We start from the raw sequence: 21386 nt of genomic DNA on the forward strand, positions 1-21386 counted from the left end.
TAACTAAAATAAGTCTAGATACATCTACTTCTAGGACAAGTATTTTCGGACGGAGAGAGTAGAATTATTTGATGCGGTACATTTTTTGGAACAATCGGGGCTGTGGTCACGGTGGACGTAGGACTCAGCTTAAGGAATACTCCTATATGGCAAAAGAATGAATAGAAGTGGTAGCTTTGCAGGAGACGATCAAAATAGACTTTTCTTTTCGCGACCTGCTTGCTTTTGATCCTATGCAGCGTTTTGAGTGGCACTGGCTGCCTCCCTCCAGACACTCCGGACATATTATCATGGGCTGTAATAAAGACATTTGTGAGGTTACCACGTGGGAGTCGGGGATTTCTTTTTAGGGGTTTGGGGAATTTTTTTTTCATTGCCGCGACGGTTAAACACCGCGTTTCAGGGCTGTCTTGGGTGATGGTGTGTGTTTAGGCTGGTTATAATGGGGAGTATCATATACTAGTATCATGCATATGATACTACATCCGTAATGCATAGTATCATGTCCTAGTATCATAGAACAGTTCATTTATTACCATGCATGACACATAGTAGCACAACATTTAATATGATACGGTATCATAATATGATACTCAACCCTCTCTTTTCTTATTTAATTTCATGCCACCTCATCAAATATGTCTAGTTGACATGCATGATACTACTTATGATACTCTCATTACGACCAGCCTTATGGCCCGGCAGATCACTCGAGATGTGCTGATCTCCTCAATGAAATCTCTAGCCTGGTAGGGGCCAAAAGGGCGGCAAATCTCCGATGATCATTGGTGGCGACTTTAACTTGATCCGCTCAGGAGCAGACAAGAATAATGGCAATGTGGACCGGTCTAGGGTGGCCCACAATGCCATCGCCTTGGCAGTGCTTCGAGAAATCGCATGATCGGGTGCTCGTTGCGCATGGACTAACAAATAGCTGGTGCCGATCCGTAGTGTTCTAGACCGCGTTTTTTGCTCTCTAGAGTGGGAGCTCCTCTTTCCCATGTGCTCCCTCGTGGCTGAGACTCGGATCGGATCCAATCACGTCCTGCTAATTCTGTCCCCAGGGGAGGATATGAGACGTAGAAACAAGAGGTTCTTCTTTGAAACTACGTGGTTCGAGGCGGAGGGCTTCGAGAACCTCGTCTCTGACCGGTGGGCATTAATCGTGTCTCAGACCGGCCCCAGCGAGGCCCTCTTGAGGTATGGAATAAAGCGGCTGCGGCTTTGCGTGCTTTCTTTAGGGGCTTGGGCGCCAATCAAGGCAGTGAATCCAAGCGGGAACAAGCATGCCTGGTGGTTGAGATTGCGGGGCTAGACGCGCAGGCCGATCCCAGAATCTTCTCGGAAGCAGAGTGGGCCCATCTAGAACAAAATGTTGGGTATCCTCCTTGTGGAGGAGGAATAATGGCGTCGTAGGGGCGGTTTCGAGTGGGTTACAAGGCGGGCACAAACACAAACTAATTTCATGCCTTTGCGAATGGGCGGAAATGCAAAGGATCTATCATGCGTGTGCAGGGCAATAATGGCCTCCTCCTCTCGCAGAGTGTGATCGTTTCCCACATCTACGAGTTTTTCATTGGCCTGCTGGGGACGAAGGATGAGAAACTGCTTAGACTTCGAGCGGATTTGTGGGATCCATCGGAGCAGGTGTCGCCACGGGAAAATGAGGTTTTAGCCCTATCGCAGGAGATCGATGTGCCCTTGGAAGAAACGAAATCTAATACGGCGCGGTGCCCTGACGGCGGGCTTGTCGAATTTTTTAAAAAGTTCTGGCCTGGCATCCGACACCAGTTTTGTGAGAGTTAATGGATTTTCTCTTGGCACGATCGATATTGCGCGGCTGAATTACCGTGTCATTAGCCTCATTCCTAAGGTGAAAGGTACGAACAACATTAGGCTGTTTCTGTTGGAAATATGCCCTAGAGGCAATAATAAATTGGTTATTATTATGTTTCCTTGTTCATGGTAATCGTTTATTATCCATGCTAGAATTGTATTGATTGGAAACTCAAATATATGTGTGGATACATACACATCACACTGTCCCTAGTGAGCCTCTAGTTGACTAGCTCGTTGATCAAAGATGGACAAGGTTTCCTCGCCATAGACAAGTGTTGTCACTTGATAACGGGATAACATAATTAGAAGAATGATGTGATGGACAAGACCCAAACTATGAACGTAGCATATGACCGTGTCAGTTTATTGCTACTGTTTTCTGCATGTCAATGTATCTGTTCCTATGACCATGAGATCATGCAACTATCGGACACCGCAGGAATACCTTGTGTGTATCAAACGTCGCAACGTTACTGGGTGACTATAAAGGTGCTCTACAGGTATCTCCGAAGGTGTCTGTTGGGTTGGCATGGACCAAGACTGGAATTTGTTACTCCGTATGACAGAGAGGTATCTCGGGGCCCACTCGATAATACAACATCACAATAAGCCTTGCAAGTAATGTGACTAAGGAGTTAGTCACGGGATCTTGTATTACGGAACGAGTAAATAGACTTGCTGGTAACGAGATTGAACTAGGTATAGAGATATCGACGATCGAATCTCGGACAAGTAACATATCGAAGGACAAAGGGAACAACATACGGGATTAACTGAATTCTTGACATAGAGGTTCGACCGATAGAGATCATCGTAGAATATGTAGGAGCCAATATGAACATCCAGGTCCCGCTATTGGTTATTGACCGGGGAGTGTCTCAGATCATGTTTGCATAGTTCTCGAACCCGCAGGGTCTGCACACTTAAGGTTCGGTGACGGTTCGTTATAGTTGAGTTATAGGTGTTGGTGACCGAAGGTTGTTCGGAGTCCCGGATGAGATCCTGGACGTCACGAGGAGCTCCGGAATGGTCCGGAGATAAAGATTGATATATAGGAAGTCCTGTTTTGGTCACCGGAAAAGTTTCGGGCTCATCGATAGTGTACCGGGAGTGCCGGGAGGGTACCGGGGGACCACCGGGAGCGGTGTGACGAGCCAAAGGCTTCATGGACTGTGAGAGGAGGCAGACCAGCCCCTAGTAGGCTGACCAAAGCCTCCCTAAGGGCCCATGCGGCTAGGAGAAGAGATAAAAGGCAAAAGTCCTTTAAAAGAAAGGGAAGGAGGAGTCCTCCCAAAGTAGTCCACCTCCCTTGTGGGAAGGTGAAATCTTTCTTAGGGTTCGGCCGAACCTCTCCTTGGAGGATGGGCTAAGGCAGCATCCCCTCCTCTCCCTCCTATATATACTAGATGTTTGAGAGGTAAGGGCTAACCCTAATTGCCACGTGCTCCCTCTACTTCATCTAGATCGGTTTCTCCTCTAGTCTAGTTCCAGCAGCGCTTACGCGAAGCCCTGTTGGAATAGTTCACCACCACCACCACCACACCGCCGTGTTGGAGAACTCATCTAGCTCTCCGCCCCTCTTTCTGGATCAAGAACGCGGAGATCGTCATCGAGCTATACGTGTGCTGAACGCGGAGGTGCCGTCCGTTCGGCACTAGATAGAGATGGATCGTGATGGGATCGCGGGACGGATCGTGATGAGATCGCGAGACTTGGATCGCGAAGATGTTCCACTACATCAATCATGTTATATACGCTTCCGCTTAGCGATCTACAAGGATATGTAGATTCACTCTCCATTCTCGTAGATGATCATCGCCATGGATAGATATTGCGTGTGCGTATGATTTTTTTCCCATGCAACGTTCTTCAACAGTGGCATCATGAGCTAGGTTCATGCGTAGATGATATCTCGAGAAGAACACAAAAGAGTTTATGGGCATTGATGTTCAATTTGCTGCCCCTAAGTCTTTTCTTGATTCGGCGACATTGTTGAATTAAAGCGGCCCGGACCAACATTACTCGTACGCTTACGAGAGACCAGTTTCATCGACTGACATGCAACTTGTTTCATAAAGATAACTGACGGATGTATGTTTATTCAACTTTAGTTGAATCGGATTTGACCGAGGCGGTCCTTGGAGAAGGTTAAATAGCAATTTGCATATAACCGTTGTGGTTTTGCGTAAGTAAGATGCGATCATAGTAGATACCCATAGCAGCCATGTAAAACATGCAACAACAAATTAGAGGACGTCTAACTTGTTTTTGCAGGCTCCGCTTGTGATGTGATATGACCAATGACATGATATGATATATTGGATGTATGAGATGACCATGTTGTAATACTTAAATATCGACTTGCATGTCGATGCTACGGCAAACAGAAGGAGTCATAGGGTTGTCTTTAAATTCATTTTACGCTTGCAGATGCTCTTGCTATATCGCTAGACAGTAGCTTTAGTAGTAAACAACATAGATAGCATCCTGGGATCTGCTCCTGATGTTGGAGCTTTTATTCACCTTCACTCGTTATTTGTTTCTGAATGCAGCTGGGATACCTTACCAGGGAATATGGAGCACCTCACAGCGCTCAAGAAACTGGACATAGAGTCATGCAACAATATTCGGTCGCTTCCAACACTGCCCAAATCCCTTGAGCAGTTTGCGATCTCGTACTACAGCTTGGATGCTTTACCTGGCAATATGGAGCACCTCACAGCGCTCAAGAAACTGGAGATAGAGTCATGCAATAATATTCGGTCGCTTTCAACACTGCCCAAGTCCCTTGAGCAGTTTGCGATCTGGTACTGCAGCTTGGATGCTTTACCGGGCAATATGGAGCACCTCACAGCGCTCAAGAAACTGGATATATGGTCATGCGAGAATATACGATCGCTTCCAACACTACCCAAGTCTCTTGAGGAGTTTACAGTCTGGAACTGCACTAGTGAGTTCATGCAATCTTGTATGACGACTGATGATCCAAACTGGCAGAAGATTGAGCACGTTCCAAACAAAAGAATTGGATTTCTATGAAAACGATACATACAGAAGGTACATATTTAAATTCCTTTGACGTCTTCGTTTTCCATTTTTGCGTGCAGTAAATGTTTCTGCAACAATTAGCCGTTAAGGTTCCTGGTATTTTTCTGATTCAGTTGCTAACTATTAGGCGCGTGCCCTTTGGTTGAGGACGGGAGATGAAGTCGAAGCCGAAGCCGTTAGAATCTTGCTAAATTTACGGTCTCTCTTACTGGATAGCCTCTTGGTTGGTTATGCCTACTTTGGTTGGTTGAGTCTTGCATGTTTATGCCTAAAGTGGTGCAAAATGCCATCTCTCCATGCAGTCACTGTTAGATTGATCTCTTTCCCAATGGGCCCAACGGCCCATTGGACCTTGACTCACGCCCTGATCGGGGGCGTCCAGCCCAAGCAAGGCTGATGGATCCCTGTCGCGCAGTGCTATATATAGAGAAGGTGGGGACCATGGCACAAGTTACGAGGTTCGCCGCCGCCACTGGTTCCCCACTTCTAACCCTAATCCGATCTAGAGGGATGCACTGAGCCGATGGGAAATTGTGAATTATTTTACAATATCAAAACAGTTTTTTTAAATCATCAACATTTTTTGAGTCCATGAACATTTTATGATTTCCCGAACCTTTTTTTGAATTCCCAAACATTTTATGATTTCATCAGTATTTTTTAAATCCGTGAACGTTTTATCATTGCCTAAACATTTTTTTGAAATCCCAAAACATTTTATGATTTCATGAATATTTTAGCTCAAAACTTTTTAAATTTGCAAATTCCGAATTCATTTAAAGAAGTAAAAAACAAATGGAAATAATAAAACAGAAATGCGTGACGAATTTCTCCTTCCCCACCGTCGTCATCACTTCACGACGGTCTCTGGAGGGAGCTCATCGAGTACGGGATAAGGTAATAAACCACCACTCTCACCGAACACATCTAGCCTTGTCGATCCACGGGATCTATCAGTCACAACTCACAAACAGTGGATTTATGAATTGTTTACAATATATGGATTTATGGATGCAATAACGTGTAATGATGAACAGCTGATTGATTTGCCTTCATATATATATATGTGTGTGATTTGTAACACTGCCGTGTGGATGATGAACCTGGCCCAAACTGTTTGATTCCTAGCTATATATGATTTGTAACACTTTGGAATGATTATCACTGAATTCGTTCCTTTCCTGTCGTCGTTTGTATCATGGTTCACCAAAGTATCTGATTTGATTGCGAGGAATTGGGGGCTACATAAGCATGGTATGGTATGAGGTTACCAGATTGGGCAAAGCTAACCGGAGGAACTGCTCCTGACATTGAGGCTTCCATTCATTTTCAGTAATAGAATGCTAAAAGGCTTTAGTGGTTGCAATCAACGTGCATTGTAATTAGTGATTGCATTTTTTTCTACTGGTTGCCCATTCAGGGAAAGTGCTCTCACACGGCGGCATGTTCTCTGTTCTGCACACGCTCTGGTTTTGGGCAGACACAAGCTTTGATGTGTCCGCTTGGGCCTTCAAACACGATGCAACATATTCTGCAAACACAATTGAGTATTTTCTTTCTTAATTTTTGCTCATCTTAATCAATGAAAGCATCGCTAGCTGCTACCTTTCGTTCACAAAAATGTTTTAAAGAAGGATGCGACCTGTAGCATGAAAACAAGAACGACATAGACTTCTGACCACTGCCAAGTGAAATTCTGTAGATCATCAGAACACGCTATATTGTCAGAAAGGTGATGACATCTGTGACAAGTCCACGCGCTCGAAACAACAACCACTTTGAACTCTGAAAGCTGATCTCATGACGACTCCACCAAATTGGGTCCAACTTGTACACATATTGGAGACCTTATGATCGAGCCAGTATGAAACGAACAAATTACAGGCGCTCATGTAGTATCTCATTGGTAATGCTACCACACAGGTTGGACTACAACTTAGAGATTGCACTACATGTAGTATCCCCCCTGTTCATGGATGGATGGACCTCTCAACTTAGAGCTGCTGTCATCCCAGTGGAGAAGAGCAGTAACAAACAACCGAGACCAACTACATGCTGCATGAGTGCTTTTCTTTTGTCCGACATCACTTAAGAATAATAAATATGAATTGTAGACATAGATCACGTAGTTTTACCCACAGCCGTCTGTCGATTGAAACTGGTCATCTCACTGTCACATTCTTAGGGCAGGAACCGCCATATAAAATGTCACAGTAACTGAAGCAAGAAGTAACATAGAAACAAGACTAACATATACTCCCTCCGTTCCTAAATATAAGACCTTTTAGAGATTGCACTATGAACTACATATGGATGTACATAGACATATTGTAAAGTGTAGATTCACTCATTTTGCTCCGTATGTAGCCTCCTAGTGAAATATCTAAAAGGTCTTATATTTAAGAACGGAGGGAGTACATGACTACTGCCATGTGAAATTCATTGCCATGCGCCATCTTGTGTGAAAGGTAGATGCTCACATCTGTCACAACCCCACGCTTGTCGCCTTGAACTCAGAAAGCTGATCTGATGACGACTCCACCAAATCTGGACAAAGAAGATCGACAAAAACCTCAGACAACACACAAGATTTTCCACCCAATTTGGGCATGCTAATTCAAGAGTTTTACAAGCTTAAAAGGAAAAAAGTATAAGGTACTTGGGTAAGTAGTACTCCCTCCGTCCCAAAATTCTTGTCTTACATTTGTGTAGATATGAATGTATCTAGTCACATTTTAGTATTTAGATACATCCATTTGTAGACAAATCTAAGACAAGAATTTTGGGACGGAGGGAGTATCACAACAAGGTGCAGAATAGCATAATGTTGATCTCAACTAAATTTGAAACATGTGACTGCAGGCAGGCAGACACTCACTTTAGTGTATTTGGCATCATTACAAGTTGGGATACACAGCCAGATAGAGGCACATGAACATAAAGGAATTCGGTCAAGAAAAACTCGTACGGAATTGGTTTTGCAGGAGTTCATTTACTGCCTAGGCACATTCTATCAGTATAACAAACTACAAAGGAAAAGAACCAAACTGGGGGTGTTGGTAGTGAGGAAAAACAGCACAATCGCCTGAAACTTTACGTTTCAGTCCGTCATCTCAATCAATATGATTTGCATTGAGATTCAGAGCACAACTATGATACTGAGATTCAAAGAGTGGTGGAGACATTGACTGCAATAAAGAGCAATTTCAGTTGCCCGTGCTGATAAGCACTCACTTCGATCTCATGAGGTTGATTCACATAAAACAACATACGTGGGATAACATCTCAGTTGCCTGTGAGCACAAGTTATGCAGGTTTATCTCGAAACAGCAACGCAAGATAAAATTATACATCTGAAGATGAAGAGAAGAGAACTTCTCTGCTTCCTTACATCTATCATAAGAACTGTACAAAATGAACAATCTTTGACTTGAACGAATTTTCTTGAGATGAAACAATCCAAGGTAAAACAGGATATGAAGTTGTATTCCTTCTACATTTATCTTGACCATCAGAACTACTACGTACTCAAAAATAAATAAAAATAATGAGCTGGTGTTTCTAGTGATTCCATCAGGAATTCAGGACTCATGCATAAGTTATTCATAGCGTACAAGATCATTCCCCTTACTAACCGCATTCTCTTCAAATGGCGATCGAAACAAACAACACAAGAAACCCAATTATGTTCCTGAGCTTTCTTAGTTTTCCCAATGATCACAGGAAATTAAACACTATTAAATCAAGCAAGATATACCAATTGCCATAATATAAACATTGAAGCAATAGACAAGTCGTGTTAATATTATGAAGGGAAGGACTGAGATAACTTGGAAGCGATAGAAACTTTACCAATTTATATTCTCCTTGAAGACAACAATGATGGTGGGAAGTTGATATATGGGTACGTCTCATGCAAACGATAATAATGTGTCTCATAAACCCTCTGAATCTGCAACGTCTTGACATCCATTGAGAAATATCCAGTAAGTCGATCCTTTAGAGATGATGAGGCTTCTAGCCTTGTGAAGAGCAAGTACCTCTGTGTTGCATCTCTGATAAAATATATGTACCCAGAATCTAGTGAGATTGTCTTCTCCACCTGCCACTGGCTGGGAATCTCGCCTTTGTTCCGTGCAACAGTATAGCTGAGAATGGATGAAGTTTTACCATGGAAACCAAAGATCCCAAGCCTGCCTTCCCCTGCTTCTACAATGGCTATTCCTCCTTCCGTGCTCCATTCTCCAGGCGGGAGGTCAGCAATGGAGAACTCCATCTTCCTGGTCCTGGTGTCAAGCAAGAGCAATTTTTCCCTCCCGAATTCCACCCAGTCCCACTAGGTGCGGGCGCCGGCGGCGGCGGCTGTATGCGGCAGCGGCAGTGCGGGTGCTGCTGCCGAAATGGGCTTTGGTCGGGCCGTTCTTGTGCCCAAAAATGTTCAAAACGATCCAAACTAGAGCAGAATTTAGAATTCTCGACTAACTGGCCTCTAATCTTCAGCGTGTCTGCACTTGTCATCTCTTTCTAGCCTATAAAAAGAAAAACTTGTTATCTCTTTCTTTATACCGTGCGTTGCAACGGAAAAAAACAAAATGTTGCACACTCCTAGCTACCCATCTAATTTTGTTGTTATTTTTTCTATTCATCACAATCGCTAATGATGTTCATATTGTCCATTATACTTTTCACCATCGCTAACGATCAATTTCAAGATGATGTGCTTTTCAGTATACTTTGGCACAACACAGGAGCATCGCTATAGAGTAAACGGCTTCTGATAAGTATTTTTGTAATGTGGTCAATGTTCACCAAATACGTATGCCTCATGATCGTCGTGCTCTAACCTGAGGACGGCACCTGCTGTTTATGGAGAGGAGACCGTTATGGTAAGATTAAATCTGTTGTATAATGCAGATTTTCGCAATTTTTTTTGCTTCGGTGAACATTTTTTTAAATTTCTTACACATTTTCTCCGAATTCAAGGATATGTTTTGAATACATGATCATTTTCAAAATCATGAATGTTTTATATTTGCTGAATATATTTTTCGAAAATGTGAAATTGTGAATTATTTTACAATATCAAAACAGTTTTTTTAAATCATCAACATTTTTTGAGTCCATGAACATTTTATGATTTCCCGAGCCTTTTTTTGAATTCCCAAACATTTTATGATTTCATCAGTATTTTTTAAATCCGTGAACGTTTTATCATTGCCTAAACATTTTTTTGAAATCCCAAAACATTTTATGATTTCATGAATATTTTAGCTCAAAACTCAAAAGTTTTTAAATTTGCAAATTCCGAATTCATTTAAAGAAGTAAAAAACAAATGGAAATAATAAAACAGAAATGCGTGACGAAAAAAATGTAGGTTCCAGGTATCAAACCTGGATCACCTAGGTGGAGTACCGGCGCTCCAACCACTACGCCAAGCACGCCAGGTTTTTGTTCGGGACCTCGTCGTATAAGTACCGCAACGGCGATGACTTTGACTGGGAAAAATTCGAATCTTTTTCTTCATTTATGGGTGGCATAGTAGGTAATTTAGGACAACATTGGGGGTAATTGTAGTGACGTACGACAGAAGCACTAAGTGCTTTATTGTTAGAGAGAGAGATATGAAAAATACATCCTACTACCCAGGGATAGTTACCCCACATGTTCCATATATTACCATACGGGAGTGTATATACTAATTTATCATTGTATTTATGTTCATATACTATATATAAGATTTTCAAAGGGAGTTACATGAATAAATTATAATAGAAAGTCTACTCATCATTCAGGTGCACAATAAGTTATTCTTCATCCGAGGTAATCTTACAGTCGCTTCATATATAAATTACATTTGAAATGCAAATATTTACATTTATATTGATTCATTACATAAAGTTTGATATTAAGAAACAAAAATATAGGTCGTAAGACCAGAAAAATCACATTTTATGTATATTTTACACTATGTGTTTTGTGTTTGTAATTTTACATGATATATAGTATTTTTTACTGTGACTATATATTTTTTATGATCTGTTTTTACATATGAAATAAGACAAAATTTATGAAACATAAAATTACGCTGCATTGATATGAAAATAGAAGGGGTGAAGAATAAATATTTCTCACCCAGGGTGACGAATAAAATAGAGGGGGTGAAGAATATATATATAGGGATAATACATCCTACCATATATATGCCTACGAGGCTCAAGCAATATAAAAACTATTTCACCAATCTCTCTCTCCCTTCTAACAACAGGGAATGACGGTGGCCCCGTGTGGCGGGGCAGAGGAGGGTTGCCGCATGGAATGGCGGTGTCAGCGTCCTGGAGATGGAGGATGCGAGTGATACCGCCCATCACATGGTGCTATGATCAATCCATTTATCATAAAACATGCCTCCTTAAATATTTGCATCTACCGCCCTCTCACAGTTGGCATAAAACACGAAACCCAAAGCCCGAAGCCGAAATACATTTGCATGGAAGATGGATTCACCGGCGCTGGGGTCGGAGAAGTCGAGGTTGAAGGAGAGGGAGAATGCCCAGCGCGGCGCATAGTACAGGCATAGCAGCAAGACTAGGGTGGTAGGAGGACGACGGCGAGAGCCCATCGTTGTGTTTGGTTGGTGTTTTGGTAGTACGTACTGTATTTGTGAAGGAGGAGAGGAAGCGTACGTGAGGACTATAAAATAGTAGGAGCGGGGAGAGAAATGTAAGCTGGTCGACTTGTAGCATTTTTGTTTCGCACCAGCGGACTTGCCACCGCTTGGAAGAATGGGAGCCGCGTGAGTTCTCCCAACTGTAACTGATCAGAGACTTGTCTGAAAGAGCATGATTAGAGCCCTAATATCGCCCTAATATACCAGGCACAGAGGGCACCGGCGGCAAAATAGTCGATGGATATTGTGAGATGTGGAGGCAGTGGTCATGTAGAACAACTCCAACAGGCGTGTTAGAATTTTTTTCACGAACCCAACCCAGCCCAGCCCAGCCCAGCCCAACGAACGAATATGATGGAAGAGGCCGGTCAGGGCTCCTGATACGAAGACCGACTCGGAGCCGACGGTTCCCCTCGTAATATAATATATACGCGCGCCGCGCGCCGCTTTTCGTTGAGAAGAGAAGATCCCACGAGAGACACAGAGAAATCCACCAAACCCTAAACCAACCAGCAGAAGAGGGGAGGGAGGCGGAGCGGATCCGGAGGAGGCGACGATCAAGGCCAAGGCGGGGGCGGAGGTGGAGACCATCACGACGGAGGAGGAGCTGATCAAGTTCATCGCGGAGCTGGAGAAGGAGGAGGCGTTCCTCAAGGCCAAGGCGGAGGCGGAGAAGCAGGCGGGCTGCGGCTCCAAGAGGAAGCCGGAGTTGGAGCGGGACGAGGAGGGGGCGGCGTTCGTGGCGCGGATGGAGGCCTTGAGGCCGTTGTACGGGTCGGACTCGGACGGCTACGACTCGCAGGACAACGACCCCGACACCACCTTCGACGATGTCATGGCTCAGATGCAGCAGCAAATGCAGGCCAACAACGCTCGCTGGTCTTTCTTAATCGGTGGGGGCCAAATCCCATGAAGATACTTACAGAAGCTACAAGTTGATCAATGGATATGTAATATCAACCTTTAAAACTACGTAGATATTTGGTGCCCCTTGTGGCCTCCCTGTTGCTTATTTCGATGTCCGTGCTTGCTACGTACTCTGGTTAGGCCTGAGAGCTCTTAACAGTCCCGGATGCTGTGTTCTGTTTTATTAACCAAATTTATACATACACATCTATCAATCGATCTGTTGTCTCGTTGGAATACATCCAGAAGATGGTGAAAGAGAGGCCACTGGCCTGATGGTAATCATCCAGTAGACTAATTCGTGCGTATAGACGGTACGAGATTTCACGGTGATGCTTGATCAACAATTCGTACATAAGGCCGATGATTACCAAGAGGCGCCAATCCAATCGGCAATGTTCCAGGGCCACGGGCTGTGGAGCAGAATCACTTCCGAGGAATATTGTCTCAGGATTGACGAGGGAAGCCGCCGGACCAGGAGATGTACGTCAAGGCCGATGATTTTCGAGCAGCGCCGACCAAAGAACATGGCCTTGAACTGTGGAGCGAGATCGCTTCCGATCGACCTTGTGCCCACGCGCCCCTACCTAGAGGCTAGAGCAACCACACTTTGTGCAGATTTTTGAGGGAGCGTGCAGCGAAATCACAGCGGCCTCAAGTCCTCAACATCTATCTGATCCGTGCATGATGTACGTGATCATCAGCCTCGTGCTTAACTTTAAGATCGAGAGACTCGAGGAATATGATTTTCCGCAATCCTTCTCGACGTCGCAACCATCACCGCAGCAGTAGCACATCTCCTACGGTCCTATACCTCACTAGTGTACCGAGCAGCGGTGTACATCAACTGGTAAATGTGAGGTTTACATGCCTCAAATGTCAAGGCTCTTATCTTCAGTTCACCCCTCTGGCTTATCCGCTTATGTGATTGCCTCCTGTAAGCATTGGAAGTAGTTTGAGAAGGTTAGTTGTCTGATTGATATGTGCTATAATCGGTGCCGACTTGGACAGCACAAGTAAATTTTCATGGTTGGATTGCATAGAGGATAAATTTACATATGTTGTCTTGTGTGTGTCTTGTAAGCAAGCAAAACGATCACAGGTGGGAGAATGCAAAGTTTCTTCCTAGCTCGAGCTCCACGGGATCTATCACGGGTATGATTACAGCTCCGCCAAATCTGAAGAAAAAAGGGGCAAAAGGTCGGACAACAGAGAATATTCCACCCAGCAGTTTGTGGGTATTCAAGATTTCACGAGGAACAATTCTCAGTACTTCTACTGGTCATCCGAACTTAGAGCCCCAAGGCCCGAGGGTATACCCTGCAACAGCAAGGAAAATAGATCCCAGAGTCCCTCCAGCGGCAGGTTGGTGCTGCATATATTGTTCTTGCGTTGGTTATCAGTTCCGTTGTTTCCGTTTTACCAATAGTCAGACTATTCCTAACTAAAAATTTAAGAAAAACAATCAGACTCGAAAATACAAACCAGCTACTCCCTCCGTTCCATAATGTAAGACGTATTTTGACAAAAGTATAGTGTGAAAAAACATCTTACATTTACTACTGGAATCGGGATATACGCCGAGTGTCACGGACACTCGGCAAAGGGCCAATAACTGTCGGTAAAGACTTTGCCGAGTGGTGCACTCGGCAAAGGGCATCCGGTATACACCTTTCAGGCAAACAGGAATTTATCGAGAGCCAGGATACGGATACTCGGCAAACAGTTTGCCGAGAGTCAAACAGTGCCTCTCGGCAAAATAAAGTAGCCAACGGACGACCGAAGGGGACGATGGTTGCCACGTGACGTAACTTTGCCGAGAGTGACACTCTGCAAATAGGGCCAATAAGAAAGAGCCACGTGTCCAGCTCCTAACATGTGGGTCTCTGAAGAATAGTCCGAGTCGCGAGATTGCTTTTCTGAGTGGTACGCTCACTAAAGATGTTGAATAGAATTGGAAAAATACTTGCGGATGGGCCTTGCTAGGTAAATATGTGGTGAGTTTTCACGCCCGGTATCTCAGTTGAGACTACTTTTCTTCCAATAAAAAAGGAATCTCGGCAGCTCCTACCCTTCGCTCTATGCAGCAGGGAGTCGGGGGCACGCACAGGGGGTTCACCCTGACTCGGCCGGCCCAGCTTTTGTTTTTGTCTAAAAAAACAGATAATTTCCTTTTTCCCCTTTTTTAATTATTTCATTTTTCTTATTTCAAAATCAAAATGAACAAACGTTGAATTTATCAACCATTTTTTTGAAAGCATGAACATTTTGAAAAATAAATTTAAAGATGCAAACAATTTTTGAAAGCACGAACATTTATTGAATATTTAAAAAAAATAAAACAAATAATAATTTTAAAAAATGTTGAACAAATTTCGTACCGGAAAAAATTTTGAAAGCACAAATATTTTTTGATTCTTAAGAACAAAATTTTGAAAACCCCAAACAAATTTGGAAGCGTGAACAATTTTTTTAAAGCACGACATTATTCAAATCTCGAGAACAAATTTAAAATGATGAATAATTTTAAAAAATCTTGAAAAAATTTGGGAAGGGGAACAAATTTTTGAGGCGTGAATATTTTTTCATATTATGAACAAAATTTTGAAATGGAGAACAATTTTGAAAACCCCAAACAAACTTGGAAGAGTGAACAATTTTTTTAAAGCACGAACATCTTTTGGATCTTGAGAACCAATTTTTGAAATGAGAACAATTCTGAAAAATCCTGAACAAAGTTATGAATGTGAACTTTTTTTGAAAATTCGAACGGTTTTTTAATTTTGAGAAAAAATTTCGAAAAAGAACAACATTTTATGAAAATAAATTAAAAAAATCTAGAACATTTTATGAATATCCATAACATTTTTAGAAAATTCATAACATTTTTCTGAAAATAAAAAACATTTTTATTGTTTGAAGAACAATTTCGGACAGTCCCAAACACATTTTGAAAATACAGAATATTTGTTTGAAAAAAGAAGAAACAATTTCCAAATTTGAAGAACATTTTTTGAAAACTATTTTTTTTAAGTGACAAGAATTTTCCTAAAAATCAAGAACATTTTGTGAATTTGAAGGACATTTTTTAAAACCCAGAACATTTTTTCAAAATTCCGATATTTTTTAAATCCCAGAACGTTTTTGAAACATTGACAGAAAAAAAGAAACCAAAAGAATATTGAAAAAATAAAACAAAAAAAAAGAAAAAAGATTCAGGGAAACTTTTAGAAGTTTTCGAACACCGAAATAATCAGCTGGAAAAGTCTAGAAGGTTCCCAAAACCTTATCTGTGAAAAACGCTAAACAGGCCGGCCCACTGCATCCATCGCTCACGCCATCCTGTGCGAAACGTCGACAATTGGACGCACTGAACGGCATATAGGAATTTTCAGGAAATTCCTTTGTGTCGCGAGTGGACGCACATACTACGTCAAACTGGGTCAGCCCATTAGTGCAACACAGTGAAAATACCAAAATAAGTGCAAAGCATCGACAATTGGACGCACTAAGCGGCATATAGGATTTTCCAGGAAACTCCTTTGTGTCACGAGCGGACGCACATACCTCGCCAAACTAGGTCGGCCCATTAGTGCAACACAGTGAAAATCCCAAAATATGTGCTCAAGGGCCCATTGCGTCCATCACTCACGTCACCCTGTGTGAAGCGTTGACAATTGGACGCACTGAACGGCATATAGGATTTTTTTTCCAGAAAATCCTTTGTGTCGTGAGTGGACACACAGACGACGCCAAATAGGGTCAGCCCATTAGTGCAACACGGTGAAAATACCAAAATAAATACGAAGCGTTGACAATTGGACACACTGAGCGGTAGATAGGATTCTCCAGGGAACTCCTTTCTGTCGCGAGCGGACACACAGACGACACCAAACTGGGTCGTCCCATTAGTGCAACACAGTGAAAATTCCAAAATACTCCCTCCGTCCGAAAATACCTGTCTTAAAAATACATGTATCTAGACATATTTTAGTTATAGATACATTCATTTTATTTATTTATAGGACAAGTATTTCCGGACGGAGGGAGTACGTGCTCAAGGGAGGGATCGAACAAGCAACCTCCTATTCCTAAGGACGTGTGGTTTGTTAACGGGAAAAAATGTGTTTTGTTGGTTTCATATGGTGCACGAAGATAAAGGTAATGTCCTATCCGAACATTTCTTTAAATTCCAAAGTTGGACATTATTTGGAAAAAGTGATTGCGAATACTTTTTAAATTTGGTTAGAAAATATAAAAATCACCAACAATGTTTTTTGGGCTGCTATGCGTGTACCAGCGGATGTTTAATATACATCTGTCACCTCGACGGCCGTTCGATGTACGCGTGCAACCGTCCGATCTATATGGCCCCGTCGCCTCCCCGCACCCAATAATTTCTAAAACAACGGTCGAGTTGCAGAAATAATCGACTTGTTGCAAAAAATTAACTTTGGACCCATTAATTTCTGAAACAATGGTCGAGTTCCAGAAACAATCTCTTTGTTACAGATTTTTTTTCTTCGTCTTTCTGCAACATAGGTACTGTTTCGAAAGAAATTTTTGCAACGAAGGTCAAGGCCATGTTAGAGAAAACTTTTGCAACATAGCATAGGTTACATAAAACTTTTGCAACCGGATATTTATTCCATTTTTTTGAAACTGAGGCCATGTTGCGGAAACTTGTCAATGCATCGTCACCTTCCGGCCTCCACCGTCTTCGTTCAGCTTCGGCTCGCGCATGCGGGGGGTGGGGGTGGTGGAGGAGAGGGCCGGTCGGCCGGCCGACATCGAGGGCGGAGGGGCTGCAGCGTTGTAGGAGCTTGATGTGGTGGTGGCCATGGCGCTGCATGAGTTGGGGAAAAAAAGCGACGTCCACTGGGGTTGGGGGCAGGGGGGGAGGAGGGGAGGAGGGGGGAGGGAAGGGTCGGCCGCCTGTCATCGGGGGTGGAGGGGTTGCGGCGTTGCAGGAGCTAGATATGGTGGTGACCATGGTGCTGCATGAGTTGGGGAAGGAGATAAGGAAAGAAAGATGTAGCGGTGCAATGGGTCCACATGAACAAGCATCGCATGTCCGAGGCAGCAGATGCCCATCTTCGGATCAGCCGGATGAAGAAAATACTTTCCCATGTTTGAACGCGTGAACTAATTTTGATAAACAAAATATTTTATAAAACTCACGAACATTCTTTTTAATATGTGAAAAACAATTTGATAACAGGGATTTTTCAAAACTCCAAACAAAAATTTGGAAATGCAAATTGTTTTTATATCCATGAAAAAGTATTGAAACATTTAAAAGAAATTCAGAACAACATGTGAAAATGAGAACCTTAAAAAAATATTTTGAATTTTTTTCAAAAAGATGACCATTTTTATGAAATTTCGTACATTTTTAATATTTATTAGAAACCCAAAGATATTTTCACACTACAAACACTTTTCCTAATTAGCAAACATTTATTAAATTAGAAAACATTTATAAAAAATTGGAAACGCAAAGAGTTTTTGAATCCGTGAACAATTTTTAGAAAATTTTAAAAATTGATAACAACATGTGGAAATGAGAACATTCTAAACATTCTGAACATTTTCTCGAAATCACAAACAGTTTTACTTACTTATTAGAAACCTGATGTTTTTTTAAATTACAAACATTTTTCCAAGTTAGCAAACATTTTTTTAAATGATGGATGTAATTTGAAAACCAGAAGAAATTTCTGAATTTCGAACAATATTTGAATGTTCAAAACTATTTTTGACAAAATTAAAATAGATATGTAAACAAAAAGGAAATGAAAATGGAAAAAACAAGGAAAAAAGAAACAGGAAAAAAATAATAGCTGAGACTATGATCAGGAGAAAAAAAAAGGAACCAAAACCAGAATGAATGAACTGGTTAACTGGGCCAGCCCAGTCGTTTCATTAGTCGGTCTGCCCTGTAAGATGCAGCTACAATTTGCCGCAACGCGTGGCAAATAGAAATTTGCATAAAAAAGGCAAGGCTCAGACTGTTTTTTCAGTTAATCCACACTAGTTCTTTTTTAGTTGAACTTAGACTTAGTTTTGAGAAAACAAGCTGCGCTCAGACTACCAGGCCTAAAAATTGTTGAACTCGTGTGGATAATTAGAGATGTGTGTAGGGTACTTGAATGTCTCGAACAATATTTTCTAACATCAAATTCTACTAATGACAAATATAATGCGATTAAAAGTTGTGGGTTCCTTTGATTCAACTGAATCTCGTTCAATGTTTACAGGATTGGGACCCTTATGATTTTTTTTTTGTAATGGCCTTTTGATTCGTAGGATTTAAATCCTTGGAATTTTCCCACGGTATCAATTTGTACTACACTTTGGAGGAAAATTTTCATCCGCTAAATTTTTGCTGTAGAATTCCTTTGTTTTTTATGCGCTATCAACCATTATCTCAATTCATGTAGAGTACTATAGGATATGCCACCCTCTTTATGTGTTTTTCTTATTCCTGTGTTTTAAAACTTATGCGAATCAAAAAGGCCCTCAGGTGCTCGTGGATAGCTTTTTGCCAGTGCATCTGTCAGTTCCCCTTGCCTGTATTGTCTTTCTGGCTCCACCGAAATATGCGTGGAACCTTACATCAATACTAAAATGCAGTTTTTCCATTTCTATGTGGTGATGACGAACATTTCACCAAATGAAAGTTCCACAACTTTATTCCCTTTCTTATTTGAGTCTTAAGTATAACAAGGTCAATCTTAGAGATTATGTGGTGATTTCATCGAGTGGATAGTGCCTCTTCATCTCATGGTTTGTCAACCGTGCATCGGTCTCTTTGGGGGGGGGGGGGGGGGTGTTGGTGATCAAAATAGAGGGTCATCTGTGCCACTGTTTTGATTAGTATTCATCCTAATTTTATCCGAGGGAGTACATCGTTGAGTTTAGGGCTAGCGACCTGCCCTACAAGGATGCATGTTTCTCCATCCTCAATGCTTTTCAACAATACTAGCTAGGTTCTAATATGTTGGAGTGGGTGGTTCATGCCTTATCTCTTTTTTAAAACAACGATGAGATAGGCTTCGGCCTCCATTGAGGATTGTACCCATGGTAGCATTTGGTGGATTCGTTGGGAATATAGAGCCACCTAGGATAAACATAGCGCACTCCATGAAAGTCACCAGTCGCAATGAAACGAAGTGCTCCCATCGACCGCCATTCCGAACAAGTGAGCCACTAAAGAATCAACAGGTTGGGAAGCATTCTGCCACAACCTAGTCCAGGAACAACCTCAATGGGATCCACCTCTTGGCCGTCTTCAAGACTACAGAAGTATCATGACTTGCACAGGCATGTCCCTTTCTGATGGATCTTGTGCACATAATTCAAGAGGAAGTACCCGTTTTGAACATGAAGATATCGCTTACTAGAGTCGCCTTCCTGCACATTAAGACGAAACATGTTTCAAACTTTTAGACAAAGTGCGTGAGAGCAAATGTCCTTACTGGTCTAACAAAAAGCCCTACACACATTCCACCACCTCAATAATGTCATAGGATAATAATGAGAGTTGATGCAATAAGCAGAGAGTTTATTGAGAACCGCATTGCACAAGGATGAGTTTCCCACTAGAGAAGAGTAGCAGAGCATATCACCTGGAAAGAAAACCACCTCCGAAGGAGGGGGTCATAAGAAGATAACGAATGCTCAATGGGAGATCAGGAGGCCTAACTAGGATGGAGAAATGTCGAGATTAGACAATCCTTTTCCGTATTTCTTCTTAGACAAAAGGTACCCCTCATTATTCGGGTGTGAGGAAAGCTAAACATTCTTATAGAGCAAGAAAGTAAAACTTGGGTACAACCCAAACTAGCAAATTCTATTACCCAAAATAAAATCCACAGTCACACACACACACACAAAATTCCCCGTTGCATAGTTTAATAATCCATCCAGTCTTCTTTATTTTTCATATAAGTTTTTTATAAAGACAAACTTTCTAAAATTTGACCATATTTATATGAAAGAAATATCAATACCTACAATACTAAAGTTATACAATATGAAAATTAAATTCAGAACACACCTAATGATATTGATTTCATTTTGTGAATGCTGAATTTAACAATAAAATTTCAGATAAATTTTATATGCGGAGTAAAAAGGACCAGATGAAGTAGTTGAAGTTTTCTTACACGAGTAGATACAAACATTCACTCGCTAGTGTGAATGAAGCAAATCCTAGTGGTCAAACATTGGTAAATTTCAGTGCAGATAGAAAAAAAAACATGACGAATGATAAAATAAAATAAGAAAAAAATACTTCTTTGGGTTCATATATCCATATCTAGACAAATTTAAAACAAGTAATTGGAACTCAAGGGAGTAAAATAAATTAAGAAAAAAAGGGAGGAAAAAATCGCTTCATATTCCAATCGGGCCGGCCCAAGTATCGTAAGAGGGTGCGAGCGGGCCGCCCGAACCACAAGCTCCCGTCTCCTCCGGCATAGTCGGCGGCGGCGATGGAAGGCCGCCGACGTGTTCTAGGCTGCTTGGCGGAGCTTCGATCCGGCGGCCGGAGGCGACTCGCCGTCAGAAACTCGAGCCGCCTACGGCGCCGGCACCGACACAGGTCTCCGTCAGGTCAGCGCAAACCAGCGAGTTCTCGGACTGGAACGATCCCTTTTCCATTCCCGTGTGCTAGCTTTACTCCTGGATTTTAAGTGTTGATTACCACATTTTTGAGAAACCATCGAATTCCATCAGAAGATAGATGCATTTAGTAGATCGGCCCCTTTTCTCTCAGAAATTTTACACTGCCTTGTTCTTGTACTGATTAATTTAGGAGCGAGTAATTTTGCTATGGCGTTTTCATTCATTGGATTTGGGTAGAGTATATGTAGTATGTGGATCATATAGATTAATAGACAGGTATACAGACCGTGTCGT

The sequence above is a fragment of the Hordeum vulgare genome, chromosome 7H (assembly GCF_904849725.1).
Source record: "Hordeum vulgare subsp. vulgare chromosome 7H, MorexV3_pseudomolecules_assembly, whole genome shotgun sequence".
In the NCBI taxonomy this organism is placed as follows: Eukaryota; Viridiplantae; Streptophyta; class Magnoliopsida; order Poales; family Poaceae; genus Hordeum; species Hordeum vulgare.